Source organism: Panthera pardus, unplaced genomic scaffold, assembly GCF_024362965.1.
Source record: "Panthera pardus isolate Hobbes unplaced genomic scaffold, ASM2436296v1 HiC_scaffold_18, whole genome shotgun sequence".
Classification (NCBI taxonomy): Eukaryota; Metazoa; Chordata; class Mammalia; order Carnivora; family Felidae; genus Panthera; species Panthera pardus.
In genome coordinates, this window is record NW_026526743.1 from 24,239,283 (window position 1) to 24,260,329 (window position 21,047).

Sequence of the window (21,047 nt, forward strand, 5' to 3'; positions counted from 1 at the left end):
AATTGGCAAAGATGAAGTCAAGCTTTCACTTTTTCAGATGACATGATATTATACATGGAAAACCCGATAGACTCACCAAAAGTCTGCTAGAACTGGTACATGAATTCAGCAAAGTCGCAGGATACAAAATCAATGTACAGAAATCAGTTGCATTCTTATATACTAATAATGAAGCAACAGAAAGACAAATAAAGAAACTGATCCCATTCACAATTGCACCAAGAAGCATAAAATACCTAGGAATAAACCTAACCAAGGATGTAAAAGATGTGTATGCTGAAAACTATACAAATCTTATGAAGGAAAGTGAAGAAGATATAAAGAAATGGAAAAATATCCCATGCTCATGGATTGGAAGAATACATATTGTCAAAATGTCAATACTACCCAAAGCTACCTACACATTCAATTCAATCCCAATGAAAGTTGCACCAGCATTCTTCTCGAAACTAGAACAAGCAATCCTAAAATTCATATGGAACCACAAAAGGCCCCGAATAGCCAAAGTAATATTGAAGAAGAAGACCAAAGCAGGAGGCATCACAATCCCAGACTTTAGCCTCTACTACAAAGCTGTCATCATCAAGACAGCATGGTATTGACACAAAAGCAGACACATAGACGAATGGAATAGGATAGAAACCCCAGAACTAGACCCAGAAACATATGGCCAACTAATCTTTAACAAAGCAGGAAAGAACATCCAATGGACAAAAAGTCAGTCTCTTTAACAAATGGTGCTGGGAGAACTGGACACCAACATGCAGAAGATTGAAACTAGACCAATTTCTCACACCATTCACAAAAATAAACTCAAAATGGATAAAGGACCTGAATGTGAAACAGGAAACCATCAAAACCCTAGGGGAGAAAGCAGGAAAAGACCTCTCTGACCTCAGCCATAGCAATTTCTTACTTGACACATCCCCCAAGGCAAGGGAATTAAAAGCAAAAATGAACTATTGGGACCTCATGAAGACAAAATGCTTCTGCACAGCAAAGGAAACAACCAACAAAACTAAAAGGCATCCAACGGAATCGGAAAAGATATTTGCCAAACTCCACACCCGAAAAACAAATAACCCAGTGAAGAAATGGGCAGATAACATGAATAGACACTTCTCTAAAGAAGATATCTGGATGGCCAACAGGCGCATGAAAAGATGCTCAACGTCACTCCTCATCAGGGAAATACAAATCAAAACCACACTCAGATATCACCTCATGCCAGTCAGAGTGACTAAAATAAACAAATCAGGAGACTATAGATGCTGGCGAGGATGTGGAGAAACAGGAACCCTCTTGCACTGTTGGTGGGAATGCAAACTGGTGCAGCCGCTCTGGAGAACAGTGTGGAGATTCCTCAAAAAATTAAAAATAGACCTACCCTATGACCCAGCAATAGCACTGCTAGGAATTTACCCAAGGGATACAGGAGTACAGATGCATAGGGGCACTTGTACCCCAATGTTTATAGCAGCACTCTCAACAATAGCCAAATGATGGAAAGAGCCTAAATGTCCATCAACTGATGAATGGATAAAGAACTTGTGGTTTATATACACAACGGAGTACTACATGGCAATGAGAAAGAATGAAATATGGCCCTTTGTAGCAACGTGGATGGAACTGGAGAGTGTTATGTTAAGTGAAATAAGCCATACAGAGAAAGACAGATACCGTATGTTTTGACTCTTATGTGGATCCTGAGATACTTAACAGAAACCCATGGGGGAGGTGAAGGGGGGAAAAAAAGGAGGTTAGAGTGGGAGAGAACCAAAGCATAAGATACTCTTAAAAACTGAGAACAAACTGAAGGTTGATGGGGGGTGGGAGGGAGGGGAGGGTGGGTGATGGGTATTGAGGAGGGCATCTTTTGGAATGAGCACTGGGTGTTTAATGGAAACCAATTTGACAATAAACTTCATATATTGGGGAAAAAAAAAAGATGTCCAGGAGGCAGTCCAACATGGTGGAGTAGGAAGACCTTGAACTCACCTCCTCCCATGAATGCAGTAACCTATACCTACATATAGACCAATTCGCCTTGAATAAAAAGTGAACGATTGAACAGCTACTGCACAACAAATGATATAAGGGCCACATAGAGAAGGATAGGAAAAACAAAGATATAGTAAAGTCTGGAACCCTATATCCAACACAGTGACCTGCAGTAGGGAGGGATATCACAGAAGGGCTCATGTGAATACTTGTGTGCCCTGGGTCACAGTGGAAAAGCAAACAGTGGTTTAAAGGGCAATGAGATTATAAATGAAGGACATGCATTTAGTAATCCAAGAGTGTCTACCAAAAGGGAGGGAAACTGGTAGAATACTCTCCAGGGTTAGAGGCACCTGTGAGCACCAATTTTTACATTCCCCCTCCATTATGATAGTGTGGAAGGAAGAAATGTCCAGATACTCTAGCCAGCCTTCTAGGGCCACCCCAGTGTACCCCAGTCCTTGACCCACCCTAACTCTAGTTGTCCTCCCAAGGGAATTCCAGTGTGATGTACCTCAGGACTTCCCTGGCCCTTACCACTCCAGCTTCAACCAAGGAAACTCCCACATGGCTTGGTCTGGGAAACCCTAGGTTGCACCCATTCCATACACAGTCTACACAGGGGTAAGCTACATAAGCCCACTTCTTTAAGGCCAAGAAAGGAAGTTGTTCTGCCTAATTCATAGAAAGAAAACAAAATCACAGAATGTCAAACAAAAGGATAAGACAAAGGAATACATTCCAAATGAAACAATAAGATAAAACCCTGGAGGATAGAGGGGAGGGGGTCGGGGGAACCCTAAGGAAACAGAGTTAAGTAATTTACCTTATAAATAATTCAAAGTAATGATAATGAACATTCAACTGATAAGAATGGAGGAAAATTTCAACAGAATTAGAGAATTTTAACTGTTAGAAAAATGGAAGAACCAATCTGAACTGAAGAATGCAATAACTGAAATGAAAAATACACAGGGAATAAGCAGCAGATTAAATAATACAAAAGAGCAGATCAGTAATCTGAAAGAAAGGGTAATGGAAATCAGCCAGTCAAAAAAAAAAAAAAAAAAGGAGAGAGAGAGAATATTAAGAAATTAGGATAGCTTAAGGAACCCCTGGTACAATATCAATCATATTAGCATTATATCATGAGTATCCCATAGGAAAATATGAAGGGGCAGAAAACTTAGAGAAATAATAGCTAAAAATTTCTCTAACCTGGGGAAGGAAACAGATATCTAGATCTAGGAATCAAAGTGAGTCCCAAACATGATGAACTTGAGAAGATCCATACCATGATATATTATTATTAAAAAAGCAAAAATTAAAGATAAAGAGAGAATCTTAAAGGCAGCCAGAGAAAAACAAATAGGCACATACAACAGAAACACCATAAAACTATCAGCTGGTTATTTTCAGCAGAATCTTTTCAAGCTAAAAGGGAGCAGCAAGGCATATTTAAAGTTTTGAAAGGAAAAAAAAAATTACACCCAAGAATATCTGATAAGGTTATCATTCATAATTAATGGAGGGATGTAATTTCTCAGAAAAGCAAGAACTAAAGGAGTTCATATATACTAAACCAGCTTTACAAGAAATGGTAAAGGATATTCTTTAATCAGGAAAGCAAAGGACATAACAAGAAATAAAAAAAATATATGAAAGACAAAATCTCAGTGGTGAAAGCAAATATTTGGTGAAGGGAGAAATCAGCCAGTTAAAAAGTTACTATGAAGGTTTGGGGCACCTGGCTGGCTCAGTTGATTGAACATATGGCTCTTGATTTGGCTCAGGTCATAATCATAAGGTTGTGGGATCAAGCTTGACATCGGGCTCTGTGCTGAGCATGGAGTCTGCTTAAGATTCTCTCTCTCTATCTCTCACTTTCCCTCTCTTTCTCTCCCTCTGTTTTTCTTCCACACTTGCACTCTCTCTCTCTCTCTAATTTTTTTTAAAGTTACTATGAAAGTTAAAGACAAAAATAGTAAAATAAACTATAATTACAGTAAGTAGCATAGGTATACACAAAATAATGTAAAATATGATGTCAGAAACATAACATGTTGGAGGGTGTAAAAATGTAGTACTTTTATAAAGTGTTGCTACTTAAGCAACTATGAGCTTAAAATAGACGGCTATATAGGTATACGTTGATATATATGAACCTCATAGTAACCACAAAACAATATCCTAGATTCACAAAAAAATACAAAGAAAGGAACCCAAACATAACACTAAAGAAAACCATCAAACCACAAAGGAAGAGACTTAGAGAAGAAGAAAGGAACTACAAAAACAACTCAGACCAACTCATAAAATGACAATAAGTACATAACTATTAATAATTACTTTAAGTGTAAATGGACTAAATGCCTGAATCAAAAGATATGGGGTAACTGAATGTATTTTTAAAAATGTAAGACAAGACCCATTTATATGTTCCTACAAGAAACTCACTTCAAATCTAAAGGCATACACAGGGATTGAAAGTGAATAGATATGAAAAGATATTCTATGAAAATGAAAATGAAAATAAAAAGAAAGCTGGGGGCCACTTGGGTGGCAGAGTCAGTTAAGCATCCAACTCTTGATTTTGGCTCAGGTCGTGAACTCACAGTTTGTGGGATTGAGCCTTGCATCAGGCTCTGCACTAACAGCATGGAGCCTGCTTGAGATTCTCTCTCTCCCTTTCTCTCTGCCCCTCCTCTGCTCATTCTCTCTCTCTCTCTCCCTCCCTCCCTGTCTCTCTCTCTCAAAATAAATAAATAAATGAACTTAAAAAAAGAAAAATGGGGTAATAATATTAATATGAAACAAAATATATTTTAAAACAAAGACTGTAAAAAAAGACAAAGAGCATTACATAATGATAAAGGGGTCAATCCAAACAAAGGGTATTACATCCAAAAATATTTATGCATTCAGTATAGAAGCACCTAAATATATAAAGCAAACATTAACAGACATAAAGGGAAAATTTTACAGTAATGCAATATTAGCAGGGGACTTTAATACACCACTTACAATGGCTAGACCATTGGACAGAAAATCAATAAGGAAACATTAGACCAGATGAACATATATGCATATGCATATGCGTATGCATATATATAGAAAGAACATTTTGTTCAATAACTGCAGAATACACATGGAACATTCTTAAAGAGAGATTATATATTAGGCCAGAAAACAAATGTCACATTCGGGAAGATAAAAATCATATCAAGCATCTTTTCTGATGACAATGATATGAAACTAGAAATCAATTACAAAAAGAAAATTGAAAAAAATACACAAACAAATGGAAACTAAATAACACACTATTAAACAACCAGTGAGTCAATGAAGAAATCATAGAGGAAATTGAAAAAAAAATAACTTGAGATAAATAAAAATAAAAACTGCCGGAGACCAGCTCCAGCAATCAGGGGTTCCCGAAGGAAGAATGGAGTCGGTGAAAATAAAACAAAACTAAAATAAAAAAAACCTAAAAGTAAAAAACTAAAATAAAAAACTAAAACTAAAATAAAAATGGACACAGACAACAGCAGTGTGTTGAACTGGCAAGTTTATTGTAGCAAACGTGGCATTATATTTGCTAGTGATTTCCTTATAGCATACATCATCTATGTTTTTCTATCATTACCTAATTTTGAAAATGTTCTTATGTGTAATCACCCTTTAAGGAATAACATGGTTATTTTCTCATAATGTTCCCTCCTGCCCCTTGCTTATTGATTAATTTCTCACATTATTTTCATTATGTCCCTATGTTTGTCTATAATCTATAAAGCATTTGCTTTGCTGTTTTCATGAAAGGTCATCTATCTCTCAACACCCCAAGTGGAAGAGTTACAGGGACACGACCTCTTAATTGTTTCCCCGAACTATTTGTGGTTTGAGGAACAAAAGTGTACGCCTGGATCCGAGGTGTTAGGAGGGGGCCAAGAGGGTCTTAGAAACCCACGCCTTATACATTCTCAGAGAGACAATGCACCTAGGAACCAATGAACCATTCTGTACTTTAACCGACTAGGTTCAATCATCATCTGGAATGCCTCCTGGGGGCCAAGTGGGCCTAGGGTTAAAGAGTGACTTGTGCCTGTAGATACACTCCTTAGTTACTGGAGTGGGGCTTTCAAATCCATATGTCTCTCCTTTATTGGCCTCCTTTACTGGCAAATGTATGAGGCTATCCTTCCTGTAAGTAGAGGAGTCTCCTTAGGGGATGGCAAGGGCTAAATGTAAGGCCACACGATTTCTTGTGGAACCTTATTTTCTTTCCTAATGGTTCTTTTCCCAGAGGGCCTGTCGAGGGCAGTTCCCCAATAGACAATACCCCAGGTACTTTTATTAAGGCCAAATTACCTAAAAGTGGGAGTACAAGAAGCTTCACTGTCGGTGGGCCACCTTGCAGTCACCAATCTGTCCAGAGCCTGGGCCTTGCCATCAGGCTGAGATAGCTCGGCTTCCAGCAAAACACAACTTTCCAAAATCTGCAGGATGCAGCAAAGCAGTTCCAAAAGTTCATAGTGATACAAACCTACCTCAAGAAACAAGAAAAATTCTCAAATAAAAATCTAACTTTAAACCCAAAAAAACTAGAGAAAGAAGAACAAAGAAAGACCAAATTTAGTGGAAGAGAAGAAATAATAAAAATTATAATGAAAATAAGTGAAAGAGAAACTAAACAAAAAATAGAGAATATTAATGAAACTCAGAGCTGGTTCTTTGAAAGAATGAACAATATTGATAAATCGTTAACCAGACTCACCAAGAAGTTACAACTGATACCACAGAAATATGAAGGATCATAAGAAAGTACTACAAATAATTATATGACAAAAATTGGCAAACCTAAAAGAAATTGATAAATTCCTAGAAATACACAACCTTCCAATACTAAATCATGAATAGAAAATATCAATATACTAATTACAAGTAATAAAACTGAATTGGTAATTTACAACTCCCCCAAAACAACAGCTCAGGACCAGAAGTCTTCACAAATGAATTCCACCAAACATTCAATGCAAAATTATTATCTATCCTTCTTAAATTATGTCACAAAATTGAACAGAAAGGAATGCTTCCAAGTTCATTTTATAAGACCAGCATTACCCTGATACCAAAACCAGACAAATTGAAAGGAAGAAAGGAAGGAAGGAAGGAAGGAAGGAAGGAAGGAGTGAAGGAGGGAGGGAGAGAGAGAGAGAGAAAAAAATGAGAAAGAAAGGAGGGAGGAAAGGAGAGGAGAGGAGAGGAGAAGAGACGAGAGGAGACGAGAGGAAAGGAAAATTACAGGCCAATATCCTTGATGAACCTAGATGCAAAAATCTTCAAACAAAATTAGCAAACAAAATTCAACAATACAAAAACATCATACACCATGATCAAGTAGGATTTTTTCTGGGGATGCAAAGACAGTTCAATATTTGCAAATCAACATGGTATACCATATCAAAAAGCAAAGTATAAGGATCATATGATCGTCTCAATAAATGTAGGAAAAGCATTTGATAAAATTCAACATCTATTTATGATAAAAACTCTCAACAAACTGAGTATAGAAGGAATGTACCTCGACATAATGAAGACTATATACAACAAATCTACACCTAACATCACAGTCAGTGCTGAAAAGATGAAATCCTTTCCCCTAAGATCAGAACAAGGCAAGGATACACACCCTTGTCACTTTTATTTAACATAGCTTTGGAAGTCCTAACCAGAGCAATTACACAAGAAAAAGAAATAAACTCATCCAAATTGGAAAGGAAGAGGTAAAACTGTCACTATTTTCAGATGACAAGATACTATATGAAAGAACCCCCAAGACTCCACCAAAACCTATTAAGACCAATAAATGTATTCAGTTAAGTTGCAGGATACAAACAATTATCATACAGAAATTGGTTGCATATCTGTACAATAATGAGTTATCAGAAAGAGAAATTAACAAAAACAATTCCACATGCAATTACATCAAATAGGAATAAATTAACTAAGGAGGTGAAAGACCTGTATTCTGAAAACTAAAATATTGATGAAAGAAATTGAAGACACAAATAAATAGAAAGGTATTCTGTGCTCATTAATTGGAAGAATTGATACTGTTAAAACGTTCACACTACCCAAAGCAATCTGAAGATTTAATGCAATCCCCACCAAAATATCAATGACATTTTTCACAGACTTAGAACAAATAATCCTAAAATTTATATACAGTCACAAAAGACCCCAAATAGACAAAGCAATCTGGAGAAAGAAGATGGATAAAGCTGGAAATATAACACTTCCTGATTTTAAACTATACTACAAAGTTATAGTAATCAAAACAGCATGGTACTGGCACAAAAACCCACACAAAGATCAAAAGAATAGAATAGACAACCCAGAAATAAACCCACACATATATGGCAAAATAATCTATGATAAATGAGGCAGAAACATACAATGAGGAAAAGACAGTCCCTTCAGTAAATGGTGTTGGGAAACCTGGACTGTTACATGCAAAAAAATGAAACTGGAATACTATCTTATGCTATACACAAAAACAAATTCGAAATGAATTAAAGAGTTGAATGTAAGACCTGAAACCATAACATTCATGGAAGACAACATAAACAGTAAGTTCAATGACATCAATCATATGTGTGTGTGTGTGTGTGTGTGTGTGTGTGTCTGTATGTGTGTGTCTCAGTCTCTCCAGGCAAGGACAACAGAAGCTAAAATAAAAGAAATGGGATTACATCAAACTAAAAAGCTTTTGGACAGTAAAGAAAACCATCAACAAAATGAAAAGGCAATCTTCTGAATGGGAGAACATATCTGGAAATCATACATCTGATGAGGGGTTAACATTCAAAATATATAAAGAACATACACAACTTAATATCAAAAAACAATCTTATTAGAAAAGGGACGGGCAACTTGATTAGACATTTTCCAAACAAGACATCCAGATGGCCAACAGGCACATGAAAACATCACTAATCACCAGGGAAATGCAAATCAAAACCACAGGGAGATACACCTCACACTTTTCAGATTGGTTATACCAAAAAGACAATAGCAGGTACTTGTGAAGATGTGAAGAAAAGAGAACTCCGTGCACTGTTGGTGAGAATGTAAATTGGGCAGCCCCAAGTAAAACAGTATTGAAGTTCTTAAAAATACTTTTAAATAGAATTACTGCATGATCCAGCAATTCCACTTTGGGGTATTTATCCAAAGAAAATGAAAATGTGAATTTGAAGAGAAATGTGCACCCTTATGTTTATTGCAGCTTTATTTATAATATCTAATATATTATAGCAACCTAAGTGTCAATCAATAGATGAATGGATAAAGAAAGTATGAATATGTCTGTTAGTCATCTGGATGTCTTTTTTAGAAAAGTATCTATTCATGTCTTCTACCCATTTCTTAACTGGGTTGTTTTGTTGTGGGTGTTGAGTTTGATAGTTTGTTGAGTTCTTTATAGATTTTGGAATCAGACACATGAAAATATGCTCAACATCACTCATCATCATGGAAATACAAATCAAAACCATGTTAAGACACTACCTCACACCTGTCAGTATGGCTAAAATTAACAACACAAGAAATTACAGGTGTTGGCAAGGATGTGGAGAAAGGGAAACCATCTTGCACTGTTGATGGGAATGCAAAGGGGTGCAGCCATTCTGGAGAACAATATAGAGGTTCCTCAAAAAAATAAAAATAGAACTACCTTATGATCCAGGAATTGCACTGTTAGGTATTTACCCAAAGGATACAAAAATACAGATTTGAAGGGGTACATGCACTCCAATATTTATAATAGCACTATCAACCATAGCCAAACTATGGAGAGAGCCCAAATATCCATTGACTGTTGAATGGATAAAGAAGATGTAGCATATACATAAACTTGACCAAATGCATTATGCCTTAATTTAAAAAATTTAAAGCATAATATGTACTTTAATGCCAGTTTTAAGTGAGATTTTACACCCTTTTAAACTTGTCAATGTGTGCACCTCAACTTCCCTTTGAAGAGGTGGTCCAAAGTTGATGATAGAAAAATGAAGAAAGAAAAATTTTTGTCTCATCTTCTTCCTCTCCTTCTCATTCACTCTCCCTTCAGTGTTTCCAGACTTTTTTTCAAAGCATCAAAGTATTATTTCATGTTCATTAATCAGATTATTCCACTGCCTAATTTATCTGACAAAGCAGATTTTGTTTCAAATACCTAAACTAAATTTATCCCTTTCCAATGCTGGTCAATTACTCCTTCTCTTAGCACCACTGTCCAGGATGCATAATGAATTGTTCTCAGCTCAGTGTTGGATACAATTTCCATGCAGAAGCTAATTAGGAAATTGCATTTGTTTAGTGTCTTGACAACCAATATCGACCATAGGCCCTCTGATGACTTATAAAATAGCCAAAGTAATGGGCTTGAAAATTTTGCCTCAGGAGCGATTTTCATTTGAAGTTGAGGAAAGCAGTAAAAGGCTCCTTTTATCCACAACCAAGATGTATCCCTATTGACTCAATTCAAACCTTCCCTCATCTCAGAGGCCTTTCTGAAAGAAAGAATCTGAGCTACAACCTCAAAATCTGTCTGCTAAGATGGAAAACAGACCCACCTGACCAGCTGTCTCTATGATGACAGGTATGCCCCTAAAGTTCACTCATTTGCTCATTCATTCACTCAAGAAACATTTATTGAGCACCTATTATACTCAACATACACTAAACAAAACAGAGTCTTTGGTTTTGCAGAGCGAGTGTCCTAACAGGAAAGATATAACATAAAACAAAATTTCATAAATGATAAGTTATGTGAATAAATAAAAGTGGGAAGTAGAATTAAGAATGTTCAAGAGGATGGAGACATTTTATATAGGATTGTCAGAGACAGTGTCTTTGAGGAAGCAACATTTGAGCAGAGACTTGAATGAGGAGAATCAGACAGCTACATAAGTGTTGAAGAAATTATGTGAAGCAAAGGAAAAATCAGTTTCAAGAATCCAAAGGTGAAAACACTCCCTATAAGTTCTAGGAACAGAGAGAAGAATCTAAAAAGTAATCCCTGACTTTGCCCCACTGCCTGGTCTCCCTACCAGGACCTTTTCCTTTTTGATTATTCAGCAGTGACCCTTGACAGGACTGTGGCATCATCTGCTCCAGAAAAAAATTACAGCGAAAATACAAGTATCAACCATGATTCCTTTTCCAAAATCTTGTTGGAGAAACCCTGCTTCTTTTGTCCTAGTCAGACTCAGCCGAGATCCCTCCCCTCTGGAGACCAAATGTAAGGCTCTAGTTAAGCTGGATTATTTTTACAGATGCCCCACATAAAGAGAGCTCTCCTCTGGAAGGAGGTACTGACTGAGATAAGTTCTAAGGCTGAGTCAGCACAAGAGAGATCAATAAACATAACCATGAATTATACTTTTGTTAAGACTAACGGAAGATTCACTTTAAGTTACATGCCCTTTCTGATTAGAACCACTACTGCCCAGGAAAGATAACATGCTGGGGGTTCACATCAGACATTTCAGATAATTAGGATTTCATAGTTCAAACAACTGTTTGATATTTTATTCCAGAAATCGATGCTGTTGGTCAACTAAACAGAACTCACCCGTGGGACATGGACATATACTCAGCAAGGATTTGATGACACTACTTGTTCAATTTCTATTTTTTCTTTTCCATCTCAGGTCTCATAGACACTGGCCAAATCTAATTTGTGTGTTAGAATGAGAGGATTGCAAAAGAAATAGAAAAGCCAGTCTTGGTATATAAAGACCTACTAAGTCCTAGAAGGGAAAGAAGTACTGGGAATCAAAACAGACTTTATATGGGATTAAGAACATAGACCTTGAGGTCTAAATTCTAGCATGTTGTTTACAAGCTGCATGACCTTATTCAAGTCATATCATATCTGTTTATCCATTTCCGTATCTGTAAACAAGGAACAATAATAGTACCCACCTGTGTTGGTTCTTCTGCCTTTGCCCCCCCCCCAGATTAACCTCCCACCCTTCTCTGCCCAGCTCTTTGTCCCAGGAGGCTGATCTTCCAGGAAAGCCTAACTCAGGGTCCAACTCCAACTTCCAGTTGTATTTGGCTGATACAAGATTGTAGTAGGAAGGTGGAAAGTGAAAAGAAAAAGAGGTCAGTGTTCCTCCCCCCACTCCCTGAAAGTGCAAAGTAGACAGTCACTGACAGCTTTTATCACGCATTCCCTCTTATACTAGCTACAGAATTCACTGAATTTTGGTACCACTATTCTCTTCCCTTGCATCTTCAGGCCAAAAGGATGCTGTAAATTGGGTTCTCTAGGGAACAGACTCTGAAATGGAAACTCATATCCATGTAGCTCAACGGAAAAGGCTCTTAGGATCTACCCCTATAGGGAAAGGAATAAATCAGGATTGGGCAGAGGGAGTTTGCAGTCAAAGATTTATGCTGATTCTATGGACGTCTCTGAAGTTGGGATGAATCTTCAGAGTTGTTCTGAGGGGACCAAGCCCTTATCCTTCTCTGGTAGAATAGACATTGGATATAAATAGATGTCTTCAGCCAAGGCAATTCCCAACCACACTTCCAGAGGTCTGACTGCTAATGGCTATCAGTTAGTGGCACTGCCACCAGCCAGGGCAATGAGACCTCCAGGTCTGAACAAGGGACTTGGGCAGAGCATGCTGTATCCCCAACAGAGTGATGACTTCTCTCCACTGTAAACACCTCAGAAGTCCTCGGGGAACTTTTTATTCCCTTACTTTCACTCAAATTTCTGTAAATAGCCACTTATTTAAATTATTTTTTGCATTACCATTTGTCTCTTGTTGGGTCTCAGATGAATACAGCCCCTCATCAAGTTGTGAGAGTTACACAATGCTGAGAACACATTCAGGATTCCATAAACATTAATTATTATCCATAAATGAGTCCTAACCATTTTCTGACAGTGAGTGTTCCTTGACCCCAGGGTTTCCATGAGTTAGTGGCCACATTGGCAAGAAGGCCCTTAAAGGTAGCCCAGTGGTGGGATAACTTGAAGTTTAGAATGTTTTCCTGAAGTAACTGGTTTTTAGCAGATTTTTCAGTGTCCAAAATAAAAATTTAAAGGTTATGCTACCAAAACAATGCAGGCACTTCATTTACTCAAAGATGAAATTTAAAAGAAAGATATGGCTCCTGCTCTCACAGTTTACAGTCCAAGGGGAAAGACAAAGTACACAAGAAATTAAGCAAATATATATTTGCAAACTGTGGTTCAGGCAAAGAAGGAAGTGCACTGTTTGCAAAGACAGAGAATAATAGGACAGGCAGACTAAATAAACAGGTGGACAAGGTAACCTGTGAGGAACTGACATTTAAGCTGAGATAACTAGGCAATATGTTAATCTCAGCGCCATGCTGGGTGATATGCTGGGGTAGATGTGGGAGTATGATATGTTGTAAGATCACAGAAGGAGGTAAGGGCCAGGTCTTAGGGTGTTGTAAGCCATTATAGAGAAGTGAGCTTTCTTCTAAGTGCAATGGGATATCACTGGGAGGTTTTAAGCAGAGGGGAGATGTCATCTAATTAATGTTTATAAGAAACAATAGTGACTATTATGTGGAAAAAGGACTGGAAATGGGCAGAGCAGAGAGATTTGGTAGGCTATGATTATGTATCAAAAAAGCAGTGGCAGTGATTTTGATAAGCATGATGCATTGAACTTGGAAGGAAAAGGACAAGTTCAAGATATATTTGGACTTGATAATGATTGGGGCATGAGGGGAAATGGAGAGGGAGGAAACAAGGACAATTTCCTTGCTTAAACAATGAAGTGAATGGTGGTGACATTTACTGAGATGGGAAATGTGGGGAAACAAGTCTGGAGGAGAAATCAAGGGTTTCGCTTTGTACCTGTTGATTTTCAGATGTCTCCAGGCAAAAAAATGGCCAGAAAGTAGATGTGTGTTTTGTTGCTCAGAAGAGGCATCCAGCCTGGCAATGTGGGCATCAGAAGGTATTGAAAATCATAATAATGAACAGTACAAACTAGTAAAAGAGTAGAAAACAAGATAATAAAGAAACATGCCTGAGATCTAACCCAGAGGAATTCATCAGTCAGCAGTGTAATTCAATATTTATTGAGTATTATTTATGTACAAAGCTTAAATATTGCTATAGGAATAATTTTATCACACATATTTAATGCATATTGCTTTTTATTATTTTTTTACCATTTTTCCTAGCTATAAATAATTCAAATATTCTTTCCCTTTATCTGACATATTTGGACCACTTCTGACAGGCATGCCACATTCACAACTTTCTGGGTGACTATGAGTTGTCTTATGCCCTTGCAAACAACTATCTTCAATATGATTCAGTAGGCTGTAAGGAGTAAGACCAAAAGAAAGATCCCTGCTGCCAGACCAAGAGACATGTTTTCAGAGATACCCCAGTGGTTAGAGACTGCAGTGGTCATCTCTGGCTAAACAGGCCCTGAAAATGGATATGTGGCTCAGCATGATAAGCCTCAGAGCTTTGTACAGGTCAGAGTCTGTGGCCCTTCTCTCTGTTAGTGTTCCCCCTTGCCAACAGGTGCTTGCTTGGTCTCAGATGTTCACACCATCTGATTTCTGGAGGGTTCCTGTAAAGAGGGCTATCTGCTTCTTGTTACAGTGTCATTAGAACAATTATGACAAAAGTGAAATACAAACTTGAATAAATCAGGCCTCTCTGGCTTGGCTTTCCCATGGAGGATATACGGTTTTCTAGATAATTTTTCATTGATATCCTTTATCTCCAAACTCCAGATCAGCCTGGAAATCATCCAAGCAACTTCCAAAATTCAATCAAACACAGTATCAGAAGGTCCTAGAAATGAGAGGAAAAACTCTCCCAAGAGCTTTTGCAGCCTATGTGAGATCTTGCTTAAAGGAGGCAATAAATTCAAAGAAATGAATTGCAAATGGAAGACTCTCAACCATCAATCTGTCAAGAATTTGAGATATAGGATACTATTCAATGCTCTTTAACCACAACATTCAGATAAAGCTACCAACTTTCAGATAAAGCTAACCTCACATACAAAGAACATCCCTACAAGTGTTGAGCCTAAGACATGAAGAGGAGCCAACATCTCCAAGCATCTTAGAGAAATCAGCCTTTCAGAATGCAGAGGGGAAAAGTTAGAGAAGAGAATTTACCTTTCTTTTTCCACATACTTGAGATTCATAAGACTTTTCTGACCTCCCAGAGGCTTCAGTGTATTAATTCTTTATTGAAATGGAATGATATTCAAAGATATTTTCATAAATATTTTGCTTGTGTGGCAGGTCTTTCTCCCACCTCAATCTAGTCTGAGACCAAACACTAAAATATCCCAACACCCAGGATCGACCTGCTTGCCAATGGATGAATATTTGATATGAGATATTTTCTTTTTTAAGAGATGGGTAATCAAATCAGGCCTGAATTATCTAGATTTCAAACAGTTTAGCATAAAATTAATTAGTTTGGAGAATTACGCAGTAGATAAACATACTAAGCAGCTAAGCCTCCCTAACTGCATGTTTACATTTTATATCCAGTTTCTTTCATTATCCCAAGGAGTTGCCTGTAGCATGACTTTCCCATTAAGGGAGAGGAACCTACCACATTATTTCATTTTTATGTCTTCAGAGCTCCTGATAAACGGACAGTGGCATCGAATCTCTCCAAATACATTTTATTTTCATTAAATGGCTAGTCTAAAGCCAATCAACCAAGACATATATAGAATGGCTGTTCAGAATAAAAATACGTGGCTCTTCTAGAACACGTTAAAACAAACTCACAATAATTATTCAGGCAGACAGTACCTATTAAAAAGAATCTGACTTTAATGCAGTTGATGCTGTATTGTGTTCACAGTAATGATGGATAGACTGTAAGTATGGATCTCTCTCACCAACACTGCAACATTAAGAATATAGGTGTTTGCATGTAAATTTAATTATTCATTGCAAATACCTCAAATGTTAAGAGAATTCAAAATCCTGGAAGAATGAATCAAGTCCCATTCCCTAACATAAACTGGCTACTGTTGTGCCAGAATGAATCCAACAGTATATCAGAGCCAGGCTAAATATACAAAGGAAATTAGTAATAAAAAATGATAATAAGAAATGAGATATTAAACTGGGTGTTGGTGGTGTGAATTGGTAAGTTTATATAGAAAGTGAAAATATTAGCCCCGTCATGTCAACAGAAGGGCTACATGAACCTGAACACTCAGTGACAAGTTTTTAAGTATAGCTTTATTGTTGATCATAATTTACAAATGGAGTTAAATTGTTCCCTTTGAGATAAAATTAAAACTCTCCACTTCTGGGATCCCTAAACTCGTGAGTGAATCTAGAGCTCAGACATGGTAGAAGGAAGCACAGTGAGTAGAGTGACTCCATTTCCCACCTGAACTTGGCCACTATGTCCTGCTCTTCACAGCTGTGCACAGAATGGGGCCTAGAATTCCTGGAACACTCTCACATCAGTGCCTGGTATGAGGGAATTTACCCTATCTCCAGAATGACTTAGGCATTAGTGGAAAAGCACCTACAGAGTCAACCCAACCCATCCCTTTCATGACTGTTAACCAAACAGGCATGTTTATGGAGCACATATCCTCTCTGGGAGCAAGTCATCTCAGCAGCAGATGACCCCAGGGGGAAAGATGAAGGAAAACTATTTCCCCTTCTGAATATAGAATCGTCATTATGTTTATAGACCCACACAACATTTTTCTTGGCTTGAGACCCAGCCAGCTTCTTTGCTATCCCTGGTTATCTTCAGATGAAATAAAATCAAAGGAAACCTCAGTGGAACAGAGGTGAATGAAGCAACAGAAAGAGAAGTCAAGAAACTGATCCCATTTACAATTGCACCAAGAACCATAAAACACGTAGGAATAAACCTAACCAAAGATATAAAAGATCTGTAAGCTGAAAACTACAGAAAGCTTATGAAGGAAATTGAAGAAGACACAAAGAAATTGAAAAACATTCCATGCTCGTGGATTGGAAGAATAAATATTGTTGAAATGTCAATACTACCCAAAGCAATCTACACATTCAATGCAATCCCAATAAAAATTGCACTGGCATTCTTCCCAAAGCTAGAACAAACAATCCTAAAAGTTGTATGGAACCACAAAAGACCCTGAATAGCCAAAGTAATATTGAAGAAGACCAAAGCAGGAGGCATCACAATCCCAGACTTTAGCCTCTACTACAACCATATAATCATCAAGACGGTATGGTATTGCCACAAAAACAGACACATAGACCAATGGAATAGAATAGAGAACCCAGAATTGGACCCACAAATGTATGGCCAACTAACCTTTGACAAAGCAGGAAAGAGTATCCAGTGGCAAAAAGACAGTCTGTTTAGCAAATGGTACTGGGAGAACTGGAAAGCAACATGCAGAAGAATGAAACGACTACTTACACCATTCACAAAAATAAACTCAAAATGGATGAAAGACCTAAATGTGAGACAGGAAACCATCAAAACCCAGAGGAGAAAGCAGGCAACAACCTTTTGACCTCAGCCACAGCAATTTCTTCCTTGACACATCTCCAAAGGCAAGAGAATTAAAAGCAAAAATGAATAAGGAGGAGCCAAGATGGCGGAACAGCATGGAAGCTTTTTGTGTGTCTCGCATCCATGAAATACAGTGAGACCAATACTAAACCATCCTGCACGCCTAGAAAACTGATTGGAGGATTAACACAACAATCTGCACAATCTGAACCACAGAATTCAGCAGGTACAAGGTGCAGAGAGCTAAATTTGGGGAGGAAGAAGCTGCAAAAGTTAGGGAACCTCTTTTGAGGGAGGAGAGAGGACAGAGACTGGGGAGGTGGGGAGACTACAGGAAAATCACCCCTCCCCAAAAGCAGCTGGACAGTAAGTGGAAAATTGGAAACAGCTGCGGGGACTAAACTAAAAAGGAAGAAAGGAGAAAGGAGAGGGTTTAAACTCCATTAAGACTGTAAACAAGGGGAGCGCAAAGGCTGCAGCCCTGCAGCTTGATACCTGGTGGTGCTCTGGTGGGAAGGGCGAATACCCAGGAACAGAGTGGGATCTGGGAGGTTCTCGGGCCACAAGGGGAAAAGCGGTTCCACTGCTGGAAGGACATTTGGTAGAGACTGTTGAAGCCACCTGGTCCCAGCAGACCCCAGAAGGCAGCCACATTTGCTGGTGCTGGGGCAAGGTCATTAAGGGTGAAGCCTGGTGCCAGATGTGTGCTGTGATTTTCCATAATCTCTGAGATGCTGCTGCTACACTGTGTCACTAACATTTTCTGGGACAAGCTGGCACCTGGCCACAGTCTCAGGGCACCAGCAACAACAGGGTCCAGTGGGTGTACCTGGGTGCAGCCAATATTCGGCCATTGCTCATTTGGCCATTACTCGGTGAGACCCTCCTGCAGAGGGGTAGAACGGGTCAAAGCTGCAGTCCTTCGGAAGGGGCTGGGGAAAACAACCGCATCTGAGACAAAACTTGGGAGAGAGGTACTGCCTGGGGCCTGGTCATGGAGAGTGAAGAAGTAGGGAGTGGATGAGAGCTGAAGACTGAGGACAGGTGCAAGACTGCTGATTGGGGAGAACAGACTGGATATCTGGGTGGTGCCATTTTCACAGTTCCGGTGCATGTGCATATACACCAACAAAGCCTGCAACAATCCACCCCAGTAGGCTAGGAGCGCCATCTAGTGGAGAGCAGAGCTGTTACACTAAGCCCTGCCCAACTGGGTCAATTTCGCTCATCAGGAACACAAGTCTCACCGGCGGCTTGGTTTATGGACTATAGAGAGCTACATAGATTGACTTCTAGGGGAAAACGAAAGAATTTCAGTCTTACTTCAATCTGTTGGCAAGTTCATCTGTTCAATTTTCCTTCTTTCCTTCTTTCTTTCTTTCTTTCTCTTCCTTTTCCTTTTTCTCTTTTAAAATTCTTTTATTTGTCTTGAATACAGAAAGATAAAAAATTCATTGTTATTTTCAATATTTATTAAAAATATCTTTCTTTAATTTTTATTACTATATTTTTTACTTTTCTGTAATTTTTTTTAAATTCTATTTTACTTCCATAATTTTATTTTACTCTACTTGTGTGTACTCACCTTTTGAAATTTTCAAACAATTTTATTTTTTCTTTCTTTTTTTTTCTTTTTCGTTTCTTTTCTTTTTCTTGAATGAAGAAAGAGAAAAACCTCATTTTTACTTTCAATTTCTATTAAAAATATTTTTATTTAATTTTTATTACTATATTTTTTGCAGTTATGTAAAGTTTTTCAAATTCTATTCTACTTCCATCATTTTATTTTAGTCTACTACAGTGTATTCACTTTTTCAAATTTTCAAACGATTTTTTTCTTTTCATTTTCTTTTTTTCTTTTTTTTCTCTTTTTAGTTTTTTCTTTTTTCTCAAACACAGAAAATGAAAAAATGAAAAAATTCATTTATTTTTAATTTCTATTAAAATATTTTTCTTTATGTTTTTTCTACTATATTCTTTGCTTTTGTGTATATTTTTTCAAATTCTATTTTACCATTCATCTCATTTTAGTCTACTTCAGTGTATTCATTTTTTCAAATTCTCAACGATTACCTTTTTTCTCTCCCCCCCACTTTTTTTTCACTAATCTGTCAAACCACTTTCAACACCCAGACCAAAACACACCTAGGATCTAGCATCATCTATTCGATTTGTGTGTGTGTGTGTGTGTGTGTGTGTGTGTTCGATTTTTAATTTTAATATTTTTTAATTTTATTTTTTAATTTCAATTTTTCTACCTCATTAATTCCTATTCTCCCTTCAAAATGATGAAATGAACGAATTCACCCCAAAACAAAGATCACGAAGAAATGACAGCCAGGGACTTAACCAACACAGATACAAGCAAGATGTCTGAACCAGAATTTATAATCATGATAAGAATATTCGCTGAAGTCAAAAATGGATTAGAATCCCTTTCTGCAGAGATAAAAGAAGTAAAAACTAGTCAGAATGAAATAAAAAATGTTCTAACTGATCTGCAGTCACGGATGGATACCACAGCAGCAAGGATGGATGACGCAGAACAGAGAATCAGCGATATAGAGGACAAACTTATACAGAATAATGAAGCAGAAAAAAAGAGGGAGATTAAGGCAAAAGAGCACAATTTAAGAATCAGAGAAATAAGTGAGTCATTAAAAAGGAACAACATCAGAATCACAGGGGTCCCAGAAAATGAAGTGAGAGAAAAGGAGGCAGAAGGGTTATGTGAACAAATCATAGCAGAAAACTTTCCTAACCTGGGGAAAGACACAGACATCAAAATCCAGGAAGCACAGAGGACCCCCATTAGATTCAACAAAAACCGACCATCAACAAGGCTTATCATAGTCAAATTCACAAAATACTCAGGCAAGGAGAGAATCATGAAAGCAGCAAGGGAAAAAAAGTCCCTAACCTACAAGGGAAGACATATCAGGTTTGCAGCAGTCCTATCCATAGAAACTTGGCAGACTAGAAAGGACTGGCAGGATATATTCAGTGTGCTGTATCAGAAAAATATGCAGCCAAGAATTCTTTATCTACCAAGGCTGTCACTCAAATTAGAAGGAGAGATAAAAAGTTTCCCAGACAAACAAAAATTAAAGGAGTTTGTGACCACTAAACCAACCTGCAAGAAATATAAAGGGGGACTTTCTGAGGGGAGAAGAGATGAAAAGAAAAAAAAATTATACACACACACACACACACACACACATATATATACATATATATACATATATATATACTCATATATATATATATATATATATATATATATACCAAAAGCAACAAAAGATTAGAAAGGACTAGAGAACATCACCAGAAACTCCAACTCTACAAGCATCATAATGGCAATAAACTCATCTTTCAGTACTCACTCTAAACATCAATGGACTCAATGCTCCAATCAAAAGACATAGGGCAACAGAACGGATAAGAAAATAAGATCCATCTA